We start from the raw sequence: 6,769 nt of genomic DNA on the forward strand, positions 1-6,769 counted from the left end.
AAAAGTCAATAATCGATACCTAAAACTTGAATGGTATTACTTCTTACTGGCTATTACAGCAACTTAGAAGTTTCATCTGTGTTCTACTATGGTGCTTTTAGAGCCTCCGCATACCGCAGCACGTGACATAGCTTTGCAGACGATAAGTACAACCGTTTCCGAGAGCAGAGCGGCCCATGTGACGATATGGCTTTAAGTCGATTCGATAACAAATGACGAAAACGGACGGATTTCTCAGGTTTTTACTTCATATGAACACTTTTTACATTCTCCCCTGCAACTCGGCTGCTAGTCCTCCTTTCATGCAGAATCTTAAGGTTCTAGCTCATGTCTAAGGCACCAAAGCCAGCTAAAAAGTCAATAATCGATACCTAAAACATGAATTGTACTACTTCTTACTGGCTATTACATCAACTTTGAAGGTTCATCTGTGTTCTACTATGGTACTTTTAGTGTCTCCGCATACCGCAGCACGCGACATAGCTTTGCAGACGATAAGTACAAGTGTTTCGGAGAGAAGAGCGGCCAATGTGACGATCTGGCTTTAAGTCGATTCGATAACAAATGACGAAAACGGACCGATTTCTCAGGTTTTTACTACATATGAACACTTGTCACATTCTCCCTTGCAACTCGCCTGCTAGTCCTCCTTTCATGCAGAATCTTAAGGTCCTAGCTCATGTCCAAGGCACCAAAGCCAGCTAAAAAGTCAATATCCATACCTAAAACTTGAATTGTACTACTTCTTCCTGGCTATTACATCAACTTAGAAGCTTCATCTGTGTTCTACTACGGTGCTTTTAGTTTCTCCGCATACCGCAGCACGCGACATAGTTTTGCAGACGATAAGTACAACCGTTTCAGAGAGAGGAGCGGCCAATGTGACGATCTGGCTTTAAGTCGATTCCATAACAAATGACGAAAATGGACGGATTTCTCAGGTTTTTACTACATATGAACACTTTTCACATACTCCCGTGCAACGCGGCCGCTAGTCCTCGTTTCATGCAGAATCATAAAGACCTAGCTCATGTCCAAGGCACCAAAGCCAGCTAAAAAGTCAATAATCGATACCTAAATCTTGAATTGTACTACTTCTTCCTGGCTATTACGTCAACGTAGAAGCTACATCTGTGTTCTACTACGGTGCTTTTAGTTTCTCCGCATACCGCAGCACGCGACATAGTTTTGCAGACGATAAGTACAACCGTTTCAGAGAGAAGAGCGGCCATTGTGACGATCTGGCTTTAAGTCGATTCGATAACAAATGACGAAAACGGACGGATTTCTCAGGTTTTTACTACATATGATTACTTTTCACATTCTCCCGTGCAACTCGGCTTCTAGTCCTCCCTGATGCAAAATCTTAAGCTCCTAGCTCGTGTCCAAGGCACCAAAGAAGGGTAAAAAGTCAATAACCGATACCTAAAACTTTAATTGTACTACTTCTTACTAGCTATTACATCAACTTAGAAGCTTCATCTGTGTTCTACTATTGTGCTTTTAGTGTCTCCGCATATCGCAGCTCGCGACATAGCTTTGTAGAGGACAAGTACAAGCGTTTCAGAGAGAAGAGCGGCCAATGTGACGATCTTGCTTTAAGTAGATTCGACAACAAATGACGAAAACGGACGGATTTCACAGGTTTTTACTACATATGAACACTTTTCACATTCTCCCGTGCAACTCGGCTGCTAGTCCTCCTTTCATGCAGAATCATAAGGTCCTAGCTCATGTCCAAGGCACCAAAGCTAGCTAAATGTCAATAATCGATACCTAAAACTTGAATTGTACTACTTGTTACTGGCTATTACATCAACTTGAAAGCTTCATCTGTGTTCTACTATGGTGCTTTTAGTGTCTCCGCATACCGCAGCACGCGACATAGCTTTGCAATCGATAAGTACAACCGTTTCAGAGTGAAGAGCGGCTAATGTGACGATCTGGCTTTAAGACAATTCGATAACAAATGACGAAAACGGACGGATTTTTCGGGTTTTTACTACATATGAACACTTTTCACATTCTCCCATGCAAATCGGCTGCTAGTCCTCCTTTCATGCAGAATGTTAAGGTCCTAGCTCATGTTCAAGGCACCAAAGCCAGCTAAAAAGTCAATAGTCGATACCTAAAACTTGAATTGTACTACTTCTTCCGGGCTATTACGTCAAATTAGAAGCTTCATCTGTGTTCTACTATGGTGCTTTTATTGTCTCCGCATACCGCAGCATGCGACATAGCTTTGCAGACGATAAGTACAACCGTTTCAGAGAGAAGAGCGGTCAATGTGACGATCTGGCTTTAAGTCGATTGGATAACAAATGACGAAAACGGACGAATTTCTTAGGTTTTTACTACATATGAACACTTTTCACATTCTCCCGTGCAACTCGGCTGCTAGTCCTCCTTTCATGCCGAATCTTAAGGTCCTAGCTCATGTCCAAGGCACCAAAGCCAGCTAAAAAGTCAATAATCAATACCTAAAACATGAATTGTACTACTTCTTACTGGCTATTACATCAACTTAGAAGCTTCATCTGTGTTCTACTATGGTGCTTTTAGTGCCTCCGCATACCGCAGCACGCGACATATCATTGCAGACGATAAGTACAAGCGTTTCAGAGAGAAGAGCGGCCAATTTGACGATCTGGCTTTAAGTCGATTCGATAAGAAATGACGAAAACGGACGGATGTCTCAGGTTTTTACTACATATGAACACTTTTCACATTCTCCCGTGCAACTCGGCTGATAGTCCTCCTTCATGCAAAATCTTAATTTCCTAGAACGTGTCCAAGGCACCAAAGAAGGGTAAAAAGTCATTAACTGATACCTAAAACTTTAATTGTACTAGTTCTTACTGGCTATTACATCAACTTAGAACCTTCATCTGGGTTCTACTATGGTGCTTTTAGTGTGTCCGCATACCGCAGCACGCGACATCGCTTTGCAGACGATAAGTACAACCGTTTCAGAGTGACGAGCGGCCAATGTGAAGATCTGGCTTTAAGTCGATTCGATAACAAATGACGAACACGGACGGATTTCTCAGGTCTTTACTACATATGAACACTTTTAAAATTCTCAAGTGCAACTCGGCTGCTAGTCCTACTTTCATGCAAAACGTTAAGGTCCTAGCTAATGTCCAAGGCTTCAAAGCTAGCTAAAAAGTCAATAATCGATAAATAAGACTTGAATTGTACTACTTCTTACTGGCTATTTCATCAACTTAGAAGCTTCATCTGTGTTCTACTATGGTGCTTTTAGTGTCTCCGCATACCGCGACATAGCTTTGCAATCGATAAGTACAACCGTTTCAGAGTGAAGAGCGGCTAATGTGACGATCTGGCTTTAAGACGATTCGATAACAAATGACGAAAACGGACGGATTTCTCGGGTTTTTACTACATATGAATACTTTTCACATTCTCCCATGCAAATCGGCTGCTAGTCCTCCTTTCATGCAGAATGTTAAGGTCCCAGCTCATGTCCAAGGCACCAAAGCCAGCTAAAAAGTCAATAGTCGATACCTAAAATTTGAATTGTACTACTTCTTACTGGCTATTACGTCAAATTAGAAGCTTCATCTGTGTTCTACTATGGTGCTTTTATTGTCTCCGCATACCGCAGCATGCGACATAGCTTTGCAGACGATAACTACAACCGTTTCAGAGAGAAGAGCGGCCAATGTGACGATCTGGCTTTAAGTCGATTCGATAACAAATGACGAAAACGGACGAATTTCTTAGGTTTTTACTACATATGAATACTTTTCACATTCTCCCGTGCAACTCGGCTGCTAGTCCTCCTTCATGCAAAATCTTAATTTTCTAGAACGTGTCCAAGGCACCAAAGAAGGGTAAAAAGTCATTAACTGATACCTAAAACTTTAAGTGGACTACTTCTTACTGGCTATTACATAAACTTAGAAGCTTCATCTGGGTTCTACTATGGTGCTTTTAGTGTCTCCGCATATCGCAGCTCGCGACATAGCTTTGCAGACAATAAGTACAACTTTTTCAGAGAGAAGAGCGGCCAATGTGACGATCTGGCTTTAAGTCGATTCGATAACAAATGACGAAAATGGACGGATATCTCTGGTTTTTACTACATATGAACACTTTTCACATTCTCCCGTGCAACTCGGCTGCTAGTCCTCCTTTCATGCAGAATCATAAGGTCCTAGCTCATGTCCAAGGCACCAAAGCTATCTAAAAAGTCAATAATCGACACCTAAAACTTGAATTGTACTACTTCTTACTGGCTATTACATCATCTTAGAAGCTTCATCTGTGTTCTACTATGGTGCTTTTAGTGTCTCCGCATACCGCAGCACGCGACATAGCTTTGCAGACGATAAGTACAACCGTTTCCGAGAGCAGAGCGGCCAATGTGACGATCTGGCTTTAAGTCGATTTGATAACAAATGACGAAAACGGACGGATTTCTCAATTTTTTACTTCATATGAACACTTTTTACATTCTCCCCTGCAACTCGGCTGCTAGTCCTCGTTTCATGCAGAATCTTAAGGTCCTAGCTCATGTCCAAGGCACCAAAGCCAGCTAAAAAAACAATAATCGATACCTAAAACTTGAATTGTACTACTTCTTCCTGGCTATTACATCAACTTAGAAGCTTCATCTGTGTTCTACTACGGTGCTTTTAGTTTCTCCGCATACCGCAGCACGCGACATAGTTTTAAAGACGATAAGTACAACCGTTTCAGAGAAAAGAGCGGCCAATGTGACGATCTGGCTTTAAGTCGATTCGATAACAAATGACGAAAACGGACGGATTTCTCAGGTTTTTACTACATATGAACACTTTTCACATTCTCCCGTGCAACTCGGCTGATAGTCCTCCTTCATGCAAAATCTTAATTTCCTAGCTCGTGTCCAAGGCACCAAAGAAGGGTAAAAGTCATTAACCGATACCTAAGACTTTAATTGTACTACTTCTTACTGGCTATTACATCAACTTAGAAGCTTCATCTGTGTTCTACTATGGTGCTCTTATTGTGTCCGCATACCGCAGCACGCGACATAGTTTTGCAGACGATAAATACAACCGTTTCAGAGAGAAGAGCGGCCAATGTGACGATCTGGCTTTAAGTCGATTCGATAACAAATGACGAAAACGGACCGATTTCTCAGATTTTCACTACATATGAACACTTTTCACATTCTCCTTTGCAACTAGGCTGCTAGTCCTCCTTTCATGCAGAATGTTAAGGTCCTAGCTCATGTCCAAGGCACCAAAGCCAGCTAAAAAGTCAATAATCAATACCTAAAACTTGAATTGTACTAGTTCTTCCTGGCTATTACGTCAACGTAGAAGCTACATCTGTGTTCTACTACGGTGCTTTTAGTTTCTCCGCATACCGCAGCACGCGACATAGTTTTGCAGACGATAAGTACAACCGTTTCAGAGAGAAGAGCGGCCATTGTGACGATCTGGCTTCAAGTCGATTCGATAACAAATGACGAAAACGGACAGATTTCTCAGGTTTTTACTACATATGAACACTTTTCACATTCTCCCGTGCAACTCGGCTGCTAATCCTCCCTCATGCAAAATCTTAAGTTCCTAGCTCGTGTCCAAGGCACCAAAGAAGGGTAAAAAGCTTTGCAGACGATATGTACAAGCGTTTCAGAGAGAAGAGCGGCCAATGTGACGATCTGGCTTTAAGTCGATTCGAAAACAAATGACGAAAACGGACGAATTTCTCAGGTTTTTACTACTTATGAACACTTTTCACATTCTCCCGTGCAACTCGGCTGCTAGTCCTCCTTTCATGCAGAATCTTAAGGTCCTAGCTCATGTCTAAGTCACCAAAGCTAGCTAAAAAGTCAATATTCGATACCTAAAACTTGAATTGTACTACTTCTTACTGGCTATTACATCAACTTAGAAGCTTCATCTGTGTTCTGCTATGGTGCTTTTAGTGCCTCCGCATACCGCAGCACGCGACATAGCTTTGCAGACGATAAGTACAAGCGTTTCAGAGAGAAGAGCGGCCAATGTGACGATCTGGCTTTAAGTCGATTCGATAACAAATGACGAAAACGGACGGATTTGTCGGGTTTTTACTACATATGAACACTTTTACCATTCTCCCATGCAAATCGGCTGCTAGTCCTCCTTTCATAGAGAATGTTAAGGTCCTAACTTTTGTCCAAGGCACCAAAGCCAGCTAAAAAGTCAATAACCGACACCTAAAACTTGAATTGTACTACTTCTTCCTGGCTATTACGTCAACTTAGAAGCTTCATCTGTGTTCTACTATGGTGCTTTTAGTGTTTCCGCATACCGCAGCACGCGACATAGCTTTGCAGACGATAAGTACAACCGTTTCAGAGAGAAAAGCGGCCAATGTGTCGATCTGGCTTTAAGTCGATTCGATAACAAATGACGAAAACGGACGGATTTATCAGGTTTTTACTACATATGAACACTTTTCACATACTCCCGTGCAACTGAGCTGCTAGTCCTCCTTTCATGCAGAATCATAAGGTCCTAGCTCATGTCCAAGGCACCAAAGCCAGCTAAAAAGTCAATAATCGATACCTAAAACGCGAATTGTACTACTTCTTACTGGATATTGCATCAACTTAGAAGCTTCATCTGTGTTCAACTGTGGTGATTTTAGAGTCTCCGCATACCGCAGCACGCGACATAGCTTTGCAGACGATAAGTACAACCGTTTCAGAGAGAAGAGCGGCCAATGTGACGATCTGGCTTTAAGTCGATTCGATAACAAATGACGAAAA

The sequence above is a fragment of the Schistocerca gregaria genome, unplaced genomic scaffold (genome assembly GCF_023897955.1).
Source record: "Schistocerca gregaria isolate iqSchGreg1 unplaced genomic scaffold, iqSchGreg1.2 ptg000378l, whole genome shotgun sequence".
Taxonomy (NCBI): Eukaryota; Metazoa; Arthropoda; class Insecta; order Orthoptera; family Acrididae; genus Schistocerca; species Schistocerca gregaria.